Below are 21,752 nucleotides of genomic sequence, written 5' to 3'. Positions count from 1 at the left end.
TGATGGGGAGGGAGCATTTAAAGAGTTGACTATTTTTGTATGTATGTATTTCCCAACATGTTGAATTGCAGGGGAAGGTAGTTACATTTCTGCAACGCTGTGCTTCTGAACTTCATATAGAGAGCAACTGGGAACTCTGTAGCTCTCTGGGAGCTACAAGAAATAAATATTTCTTAAACGGCTCAGTGTGCAAAATCAAGGAACTCTCCCTTCTGTCATTAGGTAATTGCGGCTTGTGGTGACAGGTGTATTGGCTTTGTCTGTGGTTGCCAATATGCAAGCAAATGGCATCAGCAGCCTGCGTCTTACTTACAGAGGGCAGGAGCTCCTCCTTCCGAGAGCTGCTGTTGTGACTGGCATCTGTTCTAGCATATGGGGTTTTCTTGCATCATGCTTGTTAACTATGGCAGGGACAGTTTTAGTGTCGTTTAGGAAGAGCATAAATATTCTAATAAACTATTTCTTTGTAGAAGAGATTTTATATTTGAAATACATCTTTTCTGTCACTTGTCTGAGTATTTCGAGTGAACCAGCTTTAATTTGGTGAGTGGAACATTGTCACAATGGTAGCAAGAATTGACTTCTAGGTTAGATGGGTCAACGTGTTTCAAGTATCTTCAAGTCTAATTGTTAAGAGGTACTGTAGTCTAATGTGAAGAATAGATTGTTACCCCCTCTGTGTTAGGCAAAAATTTCCATTCGTTGATACGCTGAACTTATAAAATTAAAGAGAGATATATATGTATAATGTTTTTTTCCTGGAAGCTAGTGGGAGTGATTTCATATCTGCAGAAAAGCTTATATAGATACCAGGCAAGAGCTGCTCTGATTTCCTGTAGCAGCCCACGGTTGCCCATGAAGAACAGCTGTTGCCTGAAGCACGCCAGTTCCCTTGGTGTCCTGAGATACAGTTTTCTGCTACAAGCCATGAATCACCGTTTCTGTTGGGTATGTGAATTACTGGTGGCCATTGTTACGATTTTGGCTGTGATCTTTAGGCAAAACAAGCCCAAACTTGATATGAGCCATTTGGCACGGGAAATGGGTAGATTCCCAGTCATTAAGTGTTCAAGGCATATGGGATGGCAGTGATATGGAGGAGCTTTCACTGCTAACAGCTTTTGAAAGGAGCTAACGTGAAGAGCACGCTTGGGAGCATGGAGTATCCAACAGGCCTTGCCAAAGCATCTGTATATCACCTCCACAGTTTCTGGGTGCTCAGAGCTAATGGTAAATTAATTGTGTACGGAATCATTCTTTAAAGCAGACAAGTAAGCCGTACACATGCTGCGAGTGGTAATTTATCAAACTGAGCTGATTTTTAAATAAATACTCCTGTGCAATTTGTAATGAATGTGTTTTTTGTTCATATTGATATGATTGGATCTGACATAGTTTTTATGAGTAATTCAGCTTAATTAGAAGGAAGCTTAATCCATTTCTCTTTTTTCCCCTAATTCAAAATGGAAGTGCTTTCAAAATCACCCTAGTAAGAAAAGGGTTTAAATGATTTGGTGCCTGTTTTATTCCCCAGGTTTACTCAAGTTAGCAGCCCTCACTTCTGGAAGACCTGCTGATTTCTTTCAAAACCAAACCATTTCGAAACACCCTTGTGCTTTCCTCCTTAAGGAAAAAGCAGGGATTTTAACGTCTTTTCTTATCATATGCCTGTCTCAGTCTTGGAAGCCACATTTAAATCTCCATTCTGAGAAGAAGGATGGCACTACTGCCTCTGAGATGACAGTGTGCTCCTTCTAAATGGCAAAAGTGTAGAAAATTCTGGAATGTGATTCTACTGGGTTGGTACATTTATTTCCCAGCCTTGAAAAGTCAGTGCTGTCAGTTGAACCTAGTTATGTTCCAGAAAAAACACAATTGGACTAATGTGTAGCTCCAAAATAAAGTGTTCAGTCTGCTCCATGAGTAGCAGTTGTTCTTTATATGCAATGGATAATTTTGAAGTGTTCATTCATCTCCTGGAGTGAAGAGATGACTTTTTCAGTCGGTAGGAAGGTTTCAGGTTATAGGGAAGGTTACTATATTTTCCCAGAAGAACAAGCTACTAATAGGTCCATCTAACAGAGGAAGCCATTTGATGTTTCATTGTCAGAAATAAGCAAATGCTGCAAAATTTGAATCAACTCAAAACTTCAGTGAAACTCAAATATAGGATTTCCTTTCAGTTCTGTTAAAAGATCCATACTAGCTGCAAAAATCCTAAAAGAAAAAAAATAAATCCTAAATCATGTTCCCAACTCCCTCAAAATTAGGGATTATTCTAATGAATCTAAAATTGCACTACTAGAATACTTTTTGGTATTGATATTCGTAATTGAGTTTAACACACTTAAGTTCTATGCTTATAGTGACTTGGCTTTGCTTTTTAGAAAAATTAAATTTCCGTGTTTTTTTTTTTTTCCCCTATAACTAACCTTTCTTTGCAGGTGTTTTCTTTTGGTAGCTCTGCTTCTGGTACTAATCCTTCCTCATAGGCTTGGCAGCCGAGTCTTGCTATATTCATTGCACTGAATTTCTTCTTCTCAGCATCAGCTAAATTTAATCACTCCCCTGAGCAGAGATGGAAATTGAACTTGCCTCGAGCACACATGAGCTTGGTAAATATTGGTGTGATAGGAGTGAGAAAATGGAAAAGGCTGCAAATCCCACTGCACTTAATTCCTTAATCCAATATTAAGGATCCTAGGTCTGTCTGTACAAATATTGACTGCTGTCCAAGAACATAAAAAAAGTAGTTCAGCGTTAAAAGAGATATGAGCACTTTTCTTTCTGGGAAGAGTATTTAGAAAGAAAATAGGTTTCTTCCATAGAAATTAGAGATGTGGGTCACCAGATGGTATTTATTTGTGCAATTATGATATGAAAATTTATTTGATGATGCCATCCTAGTCTGTCTTTCTTTTGGCCACAACTGTCCTCTGGTTAGATAACATCTGCCGTATAACACAATTGGTTTGAGTTTAGAGTTTGAATGATCTGATTATTTCCTATTCTTACCCATGTTGGTTATAATCTCTCCTCATGATACAGAGTCCTAATTATGCACCGGAGCTGAGGTCAGGAGAGGAGAAGGGGCAAAGAGAGAAATTTTGTTGAGGTTGAAAGATCATTTTGTAGGCAGATATTTCACATTTGTTTCCTAAAGCAAACATGTCTGCTCCACTTATGTAGAAGATGTAATGAGAAAACTAGAAAGCTTGTTAGGTGAAATCAAGAAATAAGAACAGAGCCTCTGAGTGGATTTGGTAAGCCAAACAAGTAATTCTGAAATATTCATCCTTTATTTATATCAAAATGCTTTTCACAGAGCTTTACAAAACTGAGTATGGTGCCACTGATAAAACTTTTCTCTCACTGGGTGGAGATAGAGGCACAAAATCTACACTAGCATGTATGTAAACTTTGAGGGTGAGTGGGGGAAACCCCATCTGATTTCAGAACTCAACTTTCACATACCTGATAATGAGTTGGCAGTAGTTCTGTGAGCCATATGATGATCCTAAAATGTTGAAGTCCAATTCTGCCCTCATCTGTCCAGTCATTAATCTGGAGTAATTCTACTGAAAATAGCCTAGTCACTAGGGTGACATGAGTATGGAAATAGTGCAAGAAAGAAGGGAACTGGCTGTTTGTTAGACATCCTACTCTTTCCTTGTGCATCAGCATACTTAAAATGGAGGACAGTCATTTACCCCTAAAGTGGCGTAGGAACGTGGGATGCTTCCATCAAAAACTTAGCCTGTATGCACAACTGGGGATGTGTCCACTAATTCTTCTTCTGGGGATTCTGTAGTTACTCTTATTTACTTACTGATTTATCCTTTTTCCTGTTGAGTACTGGAGAAGGTTTGTGCATGTTTTTCTATGGTGGGGGATTTGAAGAACATTTCAGGGTTTCTGTGTAAAGGGGCGAACTCATTCAGGAATGAGGATTCCAGACACATACCAAGATAGTTCAAGACCAAGTTAAATCTGTGTTTAACCTGCAGGTCATATCAGGTTAGCAGGATTAAACGTTTAATTTCTTTCTATGCATACTTTAGTTCTGAGCCCCTTTCTAGACCTGTACTTTTGATATTATGGGTCCTGATGTACTTCGCTGGATGTGTTAGAACGCTGGCTGGAGGAAGCCAATTCTTAAATTTTTCTGAGATTTGCTAATGCAAACTTTCAGGTTCATAATTCTCTTGATTGCTTGTTTTATTGATTTACAAGGTTTTGATTACTTAAACCACTTGGTTTTTAATCCAGAAGTCTTACTTTATACATCCATTATGTTGTTTCCTTCTTTGTTCATGGAAATTGTAGTAAGGGACTTTTTTCACGGCTTCTAGTCACCCTAAACTACCTGAGCAGGTGTTTAGTGGTGGCAGATCAGGGTTACTTTTTAGTGAAACAAATCATAAGGTTCTCTCATCCTCCTGGCTGTTTTCTCCAAATGAGAGAGTTTTCATGGGGGCAGTGCGGCATGTAACTTCAAATAGCACAGAAGAACATTGGATATTCCTTGATAGGTGGTAGTTTAAAAAATGTAAAGGCAAAGGAATGATAGTGCCTGGTAAGAAACCAAAGGTTCCCAGGGGTGGCAGGTGGATAACTCTTCAAGGCTTTTAACGAAAGCTTTGCAGCTGCAAGATCTAGGTGTATTTATGTTTTTGGCTGGGGAACAAGGTTTGTGAAAGCTGGAGTTCCGATTTGCAAGGTGCTAGATGTTCTAGTCTTAACCTTATACAGTACTCTGTTCCTGTTATCATTTACCTTCAGATACAATCTTATCCCACATACAGTTCAGTAAGCATTGCTCAGAGCTTGAGCCAGTAACTTTTGCTTAGGAGGATACTGACTAAGCATCCTTAGGGAGCTGCACCCTCGCGTTTTGGGGAGCATTGGACATGGCATAGCCAGCCTGTCTGACCAGGGCATTCTCCCACTGTAGTTAGCATCGGTGTGTGAGTGCTGTGTGTGGGTCAGGGCCCTACAATAATAAAGGATGTTAAGTAAAAGGGCTGGAGGGCATGTCCTGCGAGGAGAGGCTGAGAACAGGAGGCTGTGAGGATACCTCATGGCACTCTGCGACTTGCAGGGGAGGGGAAGTGGAGTGGGAGCTGCCGGTCTCTGCTCCATGGGAACCAGCGATTGGAGGCATGGGGATGGCCCGGGGAGGCTCAGACTAGACACGAGGAACAATTTATTTACTGGGAGAGTGGTCAAACAGTGGAACAGGCTTCCCAGCGAGGTGGTTGATGCCCCAAGCCTGTCAGTGTTCAAGAGGCATTTGGGCAATGCCCTCATTAGTATGCGTTGACTTTTGGTTAGCCCTGAAGTGGTCAGGGAGCTGGACCTGATGATCTCTGAAGGTCCCTTTCACTGAACTGTTCTATTTTAAAAGCTGCACACGCAGCTGTGCACATTACAACTGACTGCCTCTAAGCAGAGCTGCCCAGAGACGGGTAGAAATGTCAGCCTGTGAGAGATCAGTCAGACAGCCCCTCACTGCCTTAAATTTAATGCAACAATAATATCACTGAAGCAGCAGGCTGCAATGAAGGCATAAGGTCCCCCGATGAATACCATTTTGGAGCGTGTCACCAGAGTGCTCATTAAAGAACACTGGGCCAACAGGGTCATTGGCCAGTGACTTCTCCTCATTTTGTTTGCACGGGTTTAACACTCTTCTTCCTTCCCTTTTGCAAATAAATCAGTCAGCCTCTTTGCAGAAAGTGGGTATTCATCAAAAGGATAAGAGAAGTAAAATTTTTAGCAATACTTTGTTGCTAGTCTACCTATCTAAATATGTTCCCCTATTCCCTGTGTTACTGGGAACTTGCTCCATCTTTAATCATTACTTTAGTGTTGTTTTTTTAATGTTCACGTGGAAACGCCCTAGGGAAAAAATGTACTTATTATCCATTCACGTTTTTGTACTGAGCAGGAAAGACAGGTCACTGTGCTGTGGAGTTGCATACAATGTGTGTTTGCAGTTCAGTTAGCAGAGACCAGCCACTTAGTTGGAGAATTGAAGGCAGGCAGAAACAAGCCATATAGCATTCTGGGGAGGGGGAGGAGAAGTAGTTATCCCCATTTGCCTGATCACTAGCAAATTGGGATCTGTTTTTGACTGGGTCTTAGGCAAAAGTGTAAAATTCCGGATGAGTAATGTGCTTGTCGTCCAGTTTTAATTTATTTATTAGCTCAAAAATACTCTGAAAAGGAATGTCTTGTTTTCTAGGATGAGTCTCCTGGAGAGACCTAACGGTCTTTGTCAGTTTTCAGGCACAGAATAAAATGGGATGTTACTGAGATGTAAGGATGATCCAAAATGAGTTTTTCTCAGGAGTAGGAAATAAAGTGCTTTTATCTTTTGTCAGCTTTCAGGTTATCTGTATTTGCCACGTCACCTCGTGAAGTTCTTGTGTTTAATCAAATCTGCAATTTTTCGTATGCAATTTATCAAAAGAACACATACAAACCTGACAGGTTTTCTTTGTCTGTGGACTGTAAAGCCTTTTTAATTTGTTAGTGTTTTGCACTGTTCCTACTTAAACCTGTAGCTGAGTAAAAACCATGCATTCCTTCGCTTGTTACTTCCATATAGGTGTGGGGTTTTGGACTCCAGACCAGGTGTAAGGTGTTCCTAAGTTGTGTTGGCAGTGTCAGGTCACTTAGAAACACATCAGCATTGCAAGATACAGTTAATGCTGGTGATTACATACCTAACTGCTTTCTCATCTCTGTTGATGACGAATTCATATGCAGTGATGGTGTTAAGCATAGGTCTCTCAATCAGAACTCCAAATGGAGCTTGTAACTATGAGGAGTCTTTAAAATAACAATAGGTGAGCTGAAAAGTGTAATATAAAAGAGCTTGTGAGAATTGGTCTTGAGAACTTTGGGCTCAGTCTGTAAGAACAGAGCTATGAACAGCTCTTGCCATAATCTCATTTGTATGCAGCATTTTGCCATCACTCCTAGGTCTGGTTCTTAAAAATGTAGTTGTCTGCTACTGACAGCAAAGTAGGGGATGACAGCAACTGTGTTAGACAGGCTCAGCTGCTTCCAGTTGTCCTCACTCCCTGAGCCTAACTTACTCCTTTTTTCTGTTCCTCCAGAAGGCTGCTCCTGATACCAGGGTCCCAGGAAAAACATTGTTTTATTGCAGTTTATTGGCTTTAGAAAGAGATCTCTGCAGAGTTTTTACTAGGATATTGTAAAAGTTTTCTAAGCTTTTATCCAGATTCGTGAAGAGTTGATAGTCTCTTAATGCATGTTACTTTCTATAGAGTTCCCTGGGATACGGAGAGGTAGGAGAACAGAGCACTCTTTTCCTGCAGCTGAAATGGCCCCGTAAAACTGTAGGTTATTAGGAGCAGGCAGGTATCCAGCACTTTTTTTTTTGTTTTGAAAAATCAATATACCGATTTGTCTTTCTGTGCTCCCCTCAACACATTAAAAGTATGTCAGATAAGTACTGTCAGCTTCAGATTGAATTATGCTTTGAAGCATGAACATAAAGTTAATACACAAAAATTTGACTTAAGATTTTCACACCTAGTTTTACTTTGTGTTAAACATGAAAATTGCTTTACCTATCATCAGTCTTCGAACTAAAACCAAAATTTATTCCTCAGCAAGATGTCTATTAAGCCAGAGCCAGCTGCTCAGCTCTTGGAATGCCAGAGCAGAGTACACCTACTCTGTTCAGGTTTTTTTGTATTTCATTTCCATGTTTGAGTGACTACCTAATACATCTTGGCTTTGAAAATATGTAAAGAAACTGAAATGTTTGAAAACTAGCAGTTAGGCTCTTCCCTTACATTTCCAGGTTTGATCAACACACAATCAGATTATGCCAGATATTCAGTTGGCACTGATTGTTCCACTGTGTAGGTTGAATACGGTGTGTAAACAAATTAGTAGTGATTGTGTTGTACCAGCCGGTTGCTATATAGCTATATATTTTGTGTATTCATTTGTATCTGTCCATAGGCAAATCAATGCAGAAGCTTTATGTAGATCTTTGTCAGTGATTAATTGGCAATGTCAACACTGAAATATTTCAGTTATTTTTTTTGCCCCCCCTATAATCTTTCTCACTAGCTTAGTTAGAACTGCCAGAATTATGCTTCTGTATGTACACGGGCAAAGCAGGCAAAGTTGGAGTTGACTGTGTGGTTTGGTTTTACTGGGGGTAAGGTATTTTATGGTAAGTTACAAGGTGTTAATTTTCAGTGCAGCAAGGTCATAACATATAACCAATTGCCACAGCTCGTCTCTCAGCCTGGAAGAGGGAGAGGTAGCTTCAGAATTTAGCATTTCTAGAAAATCTTGAAGTTACTGAGATTTTTGGATGGAGTAATTACTGGGAGTAGAAATCTAAGCTGAACAGAAGAAGGAGCTCTCTGAAACATTCAGGACAGATTTCTGTTCTCTACTAAAAAGCTCAGAAGTTTGATAAAGTTTTGAAATAAATTAATGAGGTTCCATGAGCTGTACTTGGTAAAACTTTGTTTCATGGCATACATATATAAGTTTACCTTGCTAGTCTTGTACAACCTTTCTGCTTTGTTTTCCTTCCTGCCACTCCTTATTTGTAGACACATGTAACTCATAAAGCTTTCAAGAATATTCTTGGGAAAACTAGTGTGACTATTTTCCATGTGGTAAACTTTGCTGTATTATCAAGATACTACACTTTTGATGCTTTTGTGTAGAATTATTTTACACAAAGTATTGTTTTTTTCCTCCTTGGTGTATTTCGGTGTGTGTTTTTATACCTCAAGTTGAAGACGTTGCTGCTACTTAAATAACATTTTTTTTTTTATGCTTGAGCTTGCCAAGTGTGCAAGAATGGTCTCTCCATGACTTTCCAGTCCTCTGTCAACAGATCTTTAGTCAGCTGCAATTTCCCACACTATACATTTCTTTCAAATCTGTAGAGCCCAATTCCTAACTTCACTCCCTCTGCTAGACTGAGTGCCCTGAAGTTCACTGTACATGCAATGTTTTCCTCAGCTTAATTGTGGCTGGTGTGCTGCTAATCGACAGTCAGTCGATTAATTGTCAGTCTTAGCAAGGTTTGGATAAACACAGAAATGTGCTGAACTGCCTTTCCAGAAACGCATAGACTGGATTCACTCACTTGTAGATTGTGGCCCAGGAGAAGCCATGAGAAGAGACAAAGCTCCCTGGAAATCAGAAGTATCTCAGACCTGGAGTGAAGCCAGGGCTCTGGGGTACTCACTACTGCCCAAAGCAATTGCTACAGTGACTGCACTGCACGATGATGGGTTCTTTATGTTACGATTGGTAAACAGGGAGCTATGAAACATGTCAAAGGGAAGAGTTGGTGTGTCTGCATTAAGGCTACTCTGAAAAAGGATCGTACTCAGGGTGCAGGAGTGGAGGCAGAGGGCAGTCCCTGTGCCCAAGGGGCAGCCTGTCTCTCTGGCAAGCAAAATGGCCCAGGAAAGGGGCCCCCAGCCCCCCGACCCTCCTCCTCCTTCCACACGAGGGCCTCTTTCAGGCCGCAGAAGCCCCCTCCCAACACGGCCATGTTGGGCCTGGGGCGTGGCGCGCCATCATGGCGGCCATCACAGAACTCTCCCGATGTCACAGGGCATCTGCCCGCCCCCCTTTGTTCTGGGGCCTATAAAAGCCCCTGCGCCTGGCACACCACTAGCTGGAATCCCAGGATCTCTGGCAACTACCAACGATGGTTGGGATTAAGAGATCCTGGCGTGAAGGCTACCCACCTCTTGGTGGAATAAAAGCGAATTGGGTTATGGAACCCAAACAGAAGTGCAGGCGGAGGCGTGCCAGCGGAGACGGAGCGGCCGTGGCGGTTGGTGTGGAGCCCATGGAGGTGGATCCACCTGTGGAGGAGGAAGAGCTGATGGAGGTGGATCCACCTCCATCCCATCTGGTGTGGCACAACACCATCGTGCCAGGGCTCCCACCAGCGAGGCACCACCATCGCCATCGCAGAACCGCCCAGACCGCTCCGTACTCCCGGCCCTGCCTCCGCAAGTAGGGGGAAGAGGCCATCCGTTAACCATCACGCAGGATTGCCTGCAGGATGGCCTCTTCTCCCACCCCCTGTCCCCGTCTCCCCGTCCCCCCTCCCCACCTCTCCTGGAGAGGTGTAACCCCTTCTGCACGGAGTCCCGAGCGCTGGGCAAGAGCGCACTCGGCTTCCTCTGGGCTGCTGCACCGGGCGACAGGAGAAGCCCTCCGAAGGCCACGCCTGGCGTGGGGTGTCTCGGTCTGAGGACGAGAAGGCTGCCAAGAGGTGCTTGAAGACGAACCCGCGCCCTGCATGGCGGTGCACAGAGAACAGCAGCAGATCCCTCGAAACGGGCACGCAGAGAGCTGTTCCTCTGCAGAAGCAGAAGCCTTCAGGTCTGCCAGGAAGCAGCGCAGGAGTGCAGCGTAAAGACCCTTCAAGGCGCTTGGTTACCAGCTCTTCCCAGGACGGGGCAACAAACTGATAAAATAATCATAATAAAAATAATAAATAAATACGTTATAACAACAACCACGAAAACAACAATAAAAACCGGTAAATCCGCTTTCCTCTCTGCTTTTTGGTGTCATTTTTGCGACTGCACTTGGACTCCGGGATCCCCCTCTGGTCTCCCCCAGACAGGGAAGATACTGATGGGTGTGGAGTGGGCCCAGCCCAGGGCACATGAGGGAGTGAGGGGCCGGGGCACACGGCATACAAGGGCAGGCTGAGGGACCTCCTTTGGTCAGCACGAAGGAGAGAAGGCTCAGGGGTGGACCTGACAGCTGCCTGCAGCTGCCTGCTGGGAGGGAGTAGAGAAGATGAAGCCTGCGTCTTCTCTGAGGGGCTCTGTGGCAGAAACGTGAGCAGCACCAGGCCCACACTTGCAGGTGGAGACAGCCCAGCTAGCAAAAAGGAAGCGATTGTCCCCACAGGGGTGTTCAGACAGAACCAGCGTCCAGAAAGACTGCGAAGTCTCTGTCCTGGGGGATAGCTGACCTTGAGTATATAAGGCTGGGTGTTAAAATCCTGGAATCACCAAATGTTGGAAGGGACTTAAAGACCATCCCGTTCCAACCCCCCTGCCATGTGCAGGCACAGCTTCCACCAGACCATGGTGCCCAAAGACCCATCCAATCTGGCCTTCAACCACTTCCAGGCATGGGGCATCCACAGCTTCTCTGGGCAATTTATTCCACTGCCTCACCACCCTCAGAGTAAGGAATTTCTTTCTAATATCTAATCTAGTAGTTCTGTTTTGTGTTCACTGGGTTGAAAAATAAGGGATTTTTGAATGTAATTTGCACGACAGAATATCTTTACTTGGAAGAGAGGTGGAATAGCATTTGGAAGGGTGGAGAAGGTGGGTAGTATGGGGTTTGTGATGAAAAGTTGGTGGAAGAACTGATGAATTAACTTAAATTCAAAGGCTTCTGCTTGATGGTATAAACCAACTTGTAGATCCGAATTTAATATTTTTTCACCATACTTGGAGGTTACTGGGTAATTGCCTGCTTTGGAATTTCATGATTTGTCTCTGAAGCGTCATCAGGTACAGAGCTAGTCCACTAATCCAATTCCCCATGACAAGTATTAAAGCAGGTATGCATTTAAAAATGATGAAAACTGACTGACCATAGTTTATATGATGTGAACATACATTAGCGTTAAAATGATCTTCCTGAAAGGTCTTCTTGCTCTGCAAATTAGTAATTACACCACTCTGCTTATAAATAGAGCAATAAATAGTCTCATTAATGAAGCTTGTTGTTGAAGTCATTGAAGTCCTACAGCTGTAGAGACTCTTTATGTTGACACAATGTCATTGATGAGGATGGAATTTTTTAATGGAAATCACTATGGAAAAGAAGAATATTTCTGTTTAGGTTGTTCATTTAATCAAGGGAGATCACCCAGCAAATACTTCCATGCTTCCTGGCAAAAAGTTGTTGATTATTGTGTTACTGTAGTCATCTCGCCAGAGATGTTGTTCTTGTGTGAGTGGACGGCTCAGGGAATACATACAGGAAGTGCAATTCGAAAGGATTGCCTCTGGAAAGTCTCTTACTTCACAAAGAGACTTGACAGGCATTGACATCAGAACATCAGTCGTAGAGCATACTGGTTACGGTGGTGGAGAGACTTGTCTGGTGTCAATGAAGTGTCAGCAGGCAAATCCATGAAGCATCATGGCATGAAAAGCAGACCTTGTCTTTGGATTAATAGTTGTGGGTGCTTTGATTCTCCTTTACTACTCGTTGAGGTGATAGGGCTTCTTTGTTCCTACACTGCTTGTGTGCAGACAGTGAAATATCAATTAGCAGAACTATTCTTGATGAGCAGTAGCATAACTAAGAGTCACAATTAGCAATATTTTGGATAATTAACTTCTATGATGCTAGAGAATTCTGTGATTGCATTTGGAAAAGTACTAGCTAGTGCAATCCTTTGAAATCAAATGCTGGGTGCATAAACACTTAGTAGTCCCTTGGGGAAATAATCATGAGAGTTTTTAAAGGGGCTTTTATTAACATGTTTTAGTTCAGACATGATTCAGATATTTTTGTTCCCCGTCTGAGTGATACATCTACTTGTCTGTCATCCAATAATTTGGGTTTAAATGCAGAAGCATGTTTGGGGATCGTAACTTAGTTAGTGGACTGCCTATTTTCTTAAAGTTATGACTGTACATAAAATAAATGCAGGAACAGTACCTAATATTGTGAGTTCTTCAATGCAGAGCCATATGTTATTTGTCTATGAAGTTTTCTATAGTAAAGGTCTGATCACTGATTCCTCTGTTTGCATTAGAATGTGTATAAGAATCAGAATTATATATTTATATATATATATATGTTTCCATATGTAGATAAGTGTTTTTTAAAAATCTGTCTTCCACAATTTCAAGTACCTTAATAATTTTATATATCTGGGTACAGAAAGCCTCTGACTGTATCAACACCTCTTGAGTCCAAAGGCCACCTTAATAGTTGGATGGCTATTCCTCCAACTATTAGTTGCAATAATCTTAGCTCTATAACTCTTATTTAAAGAGTTTATTTCATAAGCAACATCAAACAGATCAGATTATTTTATCATTTCCAAACTTGAGCATACATAAATGCAGAATTCAATAAATCTTGAAAAACTACTTCATGATTTTTTATATAGAACTTATTGCTTTTCTTCCTCCCTAAAATACTTGCTTTACGGCCTTTTTCTTGAAATAATTTATTTTGCAATTATGTGCAGGGAATTTCAGTATAACATACAATAATGAGGTGTGAGAATCCTTCTTAGTACAATTAGTGAACACAAAATGAATTCAGAGTCTTCAGTCATGAATTTCACATACTTAACCCCAAACCATCCAGTGGGATGTTTCAGTACAAGTGCTTTAAACAGGCTACACCAAACTGAAGAGTAGTGGAAAAAGATCTGACACTTGCATCACAGAGCAGACAAGTTTCCATGTTCACAAATGGTAGATAGAGCATTATCATTTGGACACTGGCTGAAGAGCATGATTGACAAGATGCTGGCTATTGAGTCTGGGCAGTTGTTATTTTACAGGCCAAGAGAGTTGAATGTTAACCCCCTTTATTATTTTTTGTTATATAGCCTCATCTGTGACAGCCATTTTATTTAAAAGCAAAAGGTCGTAGTCTGAACCAGTATTATAAAATCACAGAATGGTTTGGGTTTGAAGGGACCTTAAAGACCATCCAATTCCAACCCCCTGCCATGGGCAGGGACACCTCCCACCAGACCAGGTTGCCCAAAGCCCCATCCAGTCTGGCCTTGAACACTTCCAGGGGTGGGTTATCTGTTTCTGCAGTCCCCATTTCCTTTGAGAGCACTTTTCCAGTCACCTTCTAGCTTAGCACTTTTTCTTTATTAGTAGCTCAAGCCCTGGGCTGACCTGTAGGCCAGGAGCCCCCGGCCACAGGCCGTGTTCCTTCCAGGAGTGTTCTTCAAGCAGCTTTCGACTACACTGGGCAGCTACCTTCACTCCTCTTACAGCCCCGCTCCAGTTACAGTGCTGTGCTCACTCTGACCTCTGATACTTGATCATTTCCGTAAACCTAGCCAGGTATCCTCTCCATCTAAATACTTAATATTCTTCAAAGAATAACAACTTTTTGCAGCCCCTAAAAGTTTAACCGTAGTTAAGTGGTGTAAGAAGCAGAAAGGAGAGGCTCACAGATACGATGTGGCTTGCTCTAAGACAGGAAGGAACTCTGAGGCAGAAGAAATTATTAAAGTTTGAGCCTTGGGGTCCCACCCATGGATTCCCTTTTCTTTCTCAAGGTCCTGTTGCCTACTACCCGCTGGGTAGCTACCTGTCTCATTGTAGATTCCACTAAGCTATTAAAAACTGAAGCAAAATGGTTATTAGGTAATGATAAGAATCGTATAAGGCTTTTGGTTTTTCTTTTGTTTCATTTGGATGTGAATGAATAATCTGTTTTGTATGACTTCATATGTCTTTCAGTCTCTTTTTAACCTTTTGTTAGGCGTGAGTTCTCTGCAGAGTATACAGAAACTGGCCAGTAGGCTGCAGGAGATTTTGAAAAAGAAGAATTAATCTTTTCCCCCTTACTTCCCTTTTACCCCTTGACTGTTATTACGGAGAAGAGAGCTTAAACCCACTAAGCTCTCCCACTAGCCCTGCTTCATTTGAATGAAAACATTTCTAACCTTTGGCTTTGGCAGTGGGCTGTGTGTCCCTGTTCAAGTTTTGTAGGTAGAAATGGTGCTTGTCACCTTACTGTTCAAGCATTAGAGTCTGGTTGTAGGGTGGCAGTCTTGCTGCTTCTCCAGGACATACGGTCAGCTCTTTTATAGGTGCTTTACGAATTACTGGAATAAAAACATCCGGTCAGAAAGGAATGCTATATAAAGCAGCAATTGAATGGGGATATTCAAAGTCTATCTGAAAGTACAGGAGAAACATTAAAATACCAGTTCAGGTAATTAGTTTTACTTCACTGGACAACACAGGGAAATGATAAACCTGATTTTATACAAGGTGTTGTGTCAGTTGTCAAAGTGAAAAACTGCCTGACAGCTGCATTGCAGAGGTCTCAGCATGCATTTCAGGAACAGACACTTAGTCTCTCTGTCTTTCTCTCTCTTTAAAGTAGGGAGAAAGGCCAAACCCTTCAGTTCCTGGAGTGCCAACATGTTCCTGTTCCTCCAAGACCTCCAAATTATGAGAAGTGATTCTGAATCGAAGTAGGCTGCTGCTGCATGCTAAATATATAGCCGTGTTGTAAAGACACTGGCAGGTATGTTGTGTGACTTCATTTGAGTGAAGAAGGTGTGTTTTTGTTCTACCTACAGTTTTCACAGATCAGCCAACAGAAGAACAGGTAGTGATTAAACCTCGCAAATTAGTAGCTAAGAGTAAAGACCACTTCTCTCCTACATTGCAGAATATTATTTTGTGGAAAATATAGCAAGACAATTTACTAACTCCAGTCGCGATCCATGCTAATAAACTTACTTGCTACAAATTTTGTTGATGTAGTGTACATTATTTTCTCTCATGGAAGCGCAGCAATAAATATTGACTGAATTAAATTATGGACAAAGGGATGTAGTGAAAAGGAACTTTTAGCCAGAAGCTATCAGGCCTGTGAACTGAGCTTATGATTGAAGTAATCATTCAGATGTGTTCTAGTGACTTGGCCTATGTTATATTCCCACATGTTGAGTGTTAGTAAATATCTTAATGGAAGTAATGTTCTAATGGAATGAAGTAATATTTGGTTTATTCTGTTATAATCTTTTAGTAGAAACATTGATTCTGTTTGGGATAATTGCAAATTACTTTGTGAAGAGGGTATTATCTTCTGTGAGTTCTGTTCTAACAGGAAAGTCAAAACAGATTGTACATGTGAAATATGCATGAAAATTGCTATGGAGCAGAATGCTGACACAAGACTCCAGTGCAATTTATATTCTGTGTGAACTTAGTTTCAACACTCAAACTGTACGTTAGTGCAATGTTGATCTGGTGTGTGAGGGCAGGAATCCTTCATTTCTTTGAGGGAATGAAGCAGCTAGTTACTTGAAAGTAGCAATGTAATAGGTAGTATCTTGGAGTAATAGTGCAGTAGGATTCCAATGCTCATTCAAAAGACAGATCAGAAATTCATTAAATTTCATTAATACAGGATTTAGGTAATTTATTACCTAATTTTTCACTAATACAGGATTTAGGTAATAGTACATAAAAGGAAGCCTCGTTTAGCTGTCTAGTAAAGTCACAAGATAATCGACTGATGTATAATGCTAAGCTTCATGGTTTCTAGTGGTAGTTGAGGTTTGCTTGTTTGGCTTTTCGTTCTTGTAGCCTCTGCTGAGAAGATTTCTGTGCACGATGAGCTAATTATCTATGTCAACTGATTATACATACATATATGTATATACAGATACATAAATATGCATACAGTTCAGCATTCAATGGTGTTGAATTTTGAGACAACTCATTTGTATAGAAAGGCCTAGCCATCTGACTGTCATCCCCTAAAGATGTCCTTGAAATACCATATTGGTAATTAACACTAGAAAATAAACACTGATCACAGTGGGAGAATAAGTATATTTTATTTCTGTAGTGTTTGTAAGTGAGAGTAGCAATACCAGTATAATACCTGATATAGGTTGATAATAGGTTGATAATACCTGATAATAGGTTGGAAAGTGACTGGAATGGGAAGGAAAAGTAACATAACACAGGGAGTTGCAAAATGGAAATAATAATCCAGACAAAAGGTTATCTGAAGATAAATAGAATACAGCTGCGAGAACTGAACTTGGTTTTGTGGAGTGCATAGGGATTCAGTAATTGAATTAGCAGTACCACAGTAATTAAAACTTTGGGCAGCCTAAAAAGTGCCTCCATCCAAAAGGTCCAGCTGGGTAACAAGGCAACTAACATTCTGGCAAATACAAACATATTGGGAGCTTTGCTGTTGAATGCAAAGTTGGCAAAGTAACAGTTTTCACAAGTGAAGCCCCAAAGCCCTTTGCAAGAATGATGAGCATAGGAGGAATTCTTCTGGGACACGTAATTAGTGTTTGGAAAATTTGTCAGATGAATGCATGTATGAAAACTGAAACAAAAAACACGATTTTAGTCAAGACTAAAAATCCTACTATTAGCTCATGTTTTTAAACTATGTGAACCTGTGCATTTTTTTAAGATTTTTGGGAATGCTTTTTTGGGAATACTTTTTTTGGGAATGCTTGTTTGTTTGCTTGTTCCTGCTCTGTCAAAAAAGGTTACACTTCCTTCTCATGGTTGCTGACTTTGTGGGCATAAATTATTTTCTTTGAGGCAATCTGAGTGACGTTGTCTAGGAGATTTCACACTTTTCATTTTTGGAGGCTGAAGGAGGGATGAAAGCTTGGCCAGATATTTAAAATAGCATAGTTCCATTGTGCATTAAGAACAGCCATCTACTTCAAACCAAAGTGTAACGAAGTGTGCTTGAATATGAATCTTTCTATGGAGAGGAAAAAATAATAAAATGGCTATTGCTCAATGAAATATTACATCTTATGGCACATAAGTGGATGTTTTGTGATGAGTATAGTTCTTATTTAAACAAGTCCGTGATCCTTGTGATTGCACATAAATCTTCAAATGTGAGTCACTAATGTAACATGCTCTGTCTGAATCTGTAAACAAATGAATAACAGCTCCATGATAGCAGGTGCTGGCTAATATCCTCGACATGTCAGACTTTAGTATCAGGATGACTATTTAATTGCTGCTAACTTATAGGAAAGTGAAAGACTGATCATATTACAGATCTACAAAACACCTAAGGAATATTTTCTCGCAGCTCTCCAGATGAATCATAGAATGGCCTGGGTTGAAAAGGACCTTAAAGATCATCTAGTTTCAACCCCCCTGCTCTGGGCAGGGTTGCCAACCACTAGAGCAGGCTGCCCAGAGCCACATCCAGCCTGGCCTTGAAAGCCTCCAGGGATGAGGCATCCACAGCCTCTCTGGGCTACCTGTTCCAGTGCCTCACCACCCTCTGAGTGAGAAACTTCCTCGTGATATCTAACCTAAATCTCCCCTGTCTTAGTTTAAAACCATTCCCCCTTGTCCTATCACTATTACCAGTTTGCAAGGCAGTAGCGGGTGATGTGCTTCTCCAGAAGCCTCAGCTGGCTGCCTAAGCCTCAGGGCTGGCAGGGACTTGGCTCCACCAATCTATCTCCCTCTCGCACTCCCTAATGCTCCTCAGCCTCTCCACCTCCTCCTTCAGGTCAGCCACTAGGCTGAGTAAATAATTCACCTGGTCGCATCTTGACACAGGTGTTGTCTCTGTCGCCCTGCACTGCAAGGGCCAGGCTCTGGCACTCGCTGCAGCCAGAGACCTGTGCATTTGCATGTTTCTGTGGGACCTCTGTCTAGGTCTCCACATTTTTCTTGGCGACAGTCTTCCTTGTGTATTTGTGTGGGGCCTCTGTCTGGGTCTCCACACTTTTCTTGGTATCACAGATTTCTAGGTTGGAAGAGACCTCAAGATCATCGAGTCCAACCTCCGACCTAACACTAAGTACTCCACTAAACCATATCGCTAAGCTCTACATCTAAACGTCTTTTAAAGACCTCCAGGGATGGTGACTCCACCACCTCCCTGGGCAGCCCGTTCCAATGCTTAATAACCCTTTCGGTAAAGAAGTACTTCCTAACATCCAACCTAAAACTCCCCTGTCGCAACTTTCGCCCATTCCCCCTCGTCCTGTCACCAGGCACGTAGGAGAACAGACCAACCCCCACCTCTCTACAGCCTCCTTTAAGGTAACTGTAGAGAGCGACGAGGTCTCCCCTGAGCCTCCTCTTCTCCAGGCTGAACAAGCCCAGCTCCCTCAGCCGCTCCTCGTAAGACTTGTTCTCCAGACCCCTCACCAGCTTGGTCGCCCTTCTCTGGACTCGCTCGAGCACGTCCATGTCCTTCCTGTAGCGAGGGGCCCAAAACTGAACACAGTACTCAAGGTGCGGCCTCACCAGAGCCGAGTACAGGGGCACAAAGTATTTTCAGGCAGCACATTCAAAGGTTTTCCAACTCCAAGGTGGCTGCTTGGTCTTCCAGATTTTCTGTGCTTATCTGAACTAATCTTTTGTTCCTTTGAAGTGTGCCCATTTCTAATATTAGGGCAAATTATGAATAATTTCAGTGTTAAGAATTACCAGTAAGAATGTATTAAATAATATCTTACTAAGCTTCTGAACTGGAGGATGACTGAAGAAGCTTTCTGCACTAACTTTTCATACTTCTACATAATAACTTGGTCATGAAAGCACAGAAAGAAATTAGTCCCTCGTCATCTTCTGTGAAATCTCTGGAGAGTACTGGGTGACTGCAGGCTGTTGATTCTGAAGACAGCTTCAAATGCAGTTTTATGTAGGAAAACAAACCAACAAATCCCTAAACCCACACCAAAATCATTTCATCCAGTAAGGGTTTCCAGTTATTACTTGCACACAGATAAAAAAAAAAAAAAGTGTAGTTTCATGTGTTACTCAATTTCAAAGTCTCTTACACAAAAATGAATATTAATAAACTCAGGATTTGAGGAGGAGGCTTTATGATGAAATGAAAATGTTAGAGCACAGGTCGAATGGCCTTAAAATGATCACAGTATCAAAAAAAAAAGTTGGTAAAAGCCTTCCGCTGGGGTGCAGCCATGACAAATCAGCAGGCTCGCTAGTACTCTCTACGGTAGCTTCCTTGCTAAAATTAGAAGTTTTAAGAGGCAGAGTTCCCAGAGGAGAGGATCCTCCTTCCTCCGTTTGAACTGCCTGCGCTAACTGCCAAGCCGGTCCCGTTTGCGGCGCTCCCTAGGGCCTGCTGTTATACCGCCCGGTTGTGGGCCGCCGCGGCAAGTGGCTGCAAAATGGCGGCGACGCCCGATGTAAACAGCCCGCCGCTGCTGGCTCCGCCTGGACCTCGTCAGCCGCCCTCGCGAGGCCTGCCGGCTCCCTCTGCTGCCTCGAGTGGCTTCGATGCCGGAGAAAAAGGCCGAAAAAAAAAAAAAAGCCCTGCCCGCCTCGATCCCCTGATCTGCTGCAGAACGCATCTGCCTCAGAGCCGATCGCCTCGGCGGGAAGTCAAAGGGAATGCCATTTCTTGTTGCCGCTTTCCATGATGAAGAAAGGTGGTGCTGAAGTGTTCGACTGTGAGGGACACAAATACTCCACTGTTCTTGAGAGCTCATGAGAGAAGCACAGTTGTAAGTAGTTCTTAGTTTGCCAGCTCAAGCGGTGAAATCTGAAGTCATCATCTTTATCAACCCTTGCCTGAAATGCTTGTGGAGGGATAGACCTTCTGGTTGTTTCCCAGCCTACAAATAGCAGGTGCTAGAACAGACAAGCTGATGTTTGCTCTGTTGTTTGCAGCCCCCTTAGTCAAATTCTCAGAAGCAGAGGCTTTTGATTAGTACTGAAATTGCCTGTTTAAAACAAAACTTTGTGTCTTAAGGACTACTTATTGGTATATGTCAAATCCCACACCCCCAAATGTACTCAGCGCTATTGTTTATTTTCCTAGCATTTTCATTGGGTGGGGCAGATCTTACAGTAGCTTAGGGGAAGTCCAGAACAGCACCGATTTTCATCTTGCATAATAACTTGCCCTACGAAGCTTAATGATTATGAATAGCGTTGTGTTACATGATTTATTGTTGCAGTTTAACAGGTCATTGCGGGTGTTTTTAGTAGTATAGGCAGGAATGCTTCTTACTGACAATAAGCTTAATTTGTTAAAATAATTCAACTTCCAGCCTCTATTTAATAAAAGAAAAGATTAGTAGATAAACTGCCTTTATAACTAGGTGTTGGAGTCTTACTTTCTGTTAAGGTGGACAAAGCCACAAGTCACTAAGAGAATTGAGCGGAAAAGATTCTGATGAGAAAGGCTAGGATAACTCTTGCATCGTGTGCTCCTTAAAATCGAAACAGACTAATGATAGCTTGTAAATTTAAAAGAATATACAATTTTAGATGGATATATTAAGTACAAGCATAATTAATGAGAGCATCACACATAAGACAAAAGGAAGATAAAATGTTGAATAAAATCATCAGAAAATACTGTTCTAATCTGAAGGCTGGTTCATTACGAAGCCTTCTGTGTTTACAGATGGCTAAGTTGTATGGAAGCTGACGGTTGTTTGTCAGTAGCAATGGTTAATGGTGGTAGATGGGCTGGTAGGACTGCTCCCACAGATGTTTGAGATGGATGTTGCTAAACATGGCCATACTGTCCGAGAGTGCAGAGGAAGCTATTGAAGAGATGCCGTCTTAAAGTGGTCAGCGGCACTTAATCAAAGTAAGTATTCCTATTTTGTGACTGTAAGATAATTATTGGCAATACAGTATAACAACAGATTTTTTTTTGTGTGATAGAAACCATACTTTGCATGGGAGAGGAAAGGCAGATTGTCATTATGTTGGCTTGGTTATAACTAAGTGGAAATTTGCTGGAATTTTAATGTACTACAAACAAGAAGTTGCATTATGTTTATGTTCTACCTAGAACCTTGCAAACTTTAGCTGGATGCATATGCTTTGTGGCCAGATCTCGCACTCGTGGAATCCTATAAAGGTGTGTCTACAGAGGCGCTTCTTTGTTATTTCTGAGGGTGACGTGAGGATGCTTTTTGTGTGATGTGACCATGTTATCTGAAGATGATCTTTATT

General features: G+C 41.8%; 1 long non-coding RNA gene across 14 annotated transcripts in view; it reads left to right on the top strand.

Moving 5' to 3' along the window:
* LOC308194595 overlaps positions 1-21,752 on the top strand; it is a 281,017-nt gene that overhangs the window by 10,834 nt on the left and 248,431 nt on the right. For 12 of the 14 annotated variants that reach the window (XR_013950690.1, XR_013950691.1, XR_013950692.1 and 9 more), the window contains exon 3: positions 15,166-20,284. The exons of 1 other annotated variant lie outside the window; for it this stretch is intronic. This is a non-coding gene — a long non-coding RNA (uncharacterized lncRNA). The remainder of the gene's footprint in view (positions 1-15,165; positions 20,285-21,752) is intronic. One more of the 14 variants, XR_013950694.1, reaches the window with a different exon arrangement.

Source organism: Anser brachyrhynchus (genome assembly GCF_964034855.1).
Source record: "Anser brachyrhynchus genome assembly, chromosome: 4".
Lineage (NCBI taxonomy): Eukaryota > Metazoa > Chordata > Aves > Anseriformes > Anatidae > Anser > Anser brachyrhynchus.
This window is presented reverse-complemented; position numbering and strand designations above follow the sequence as displayed.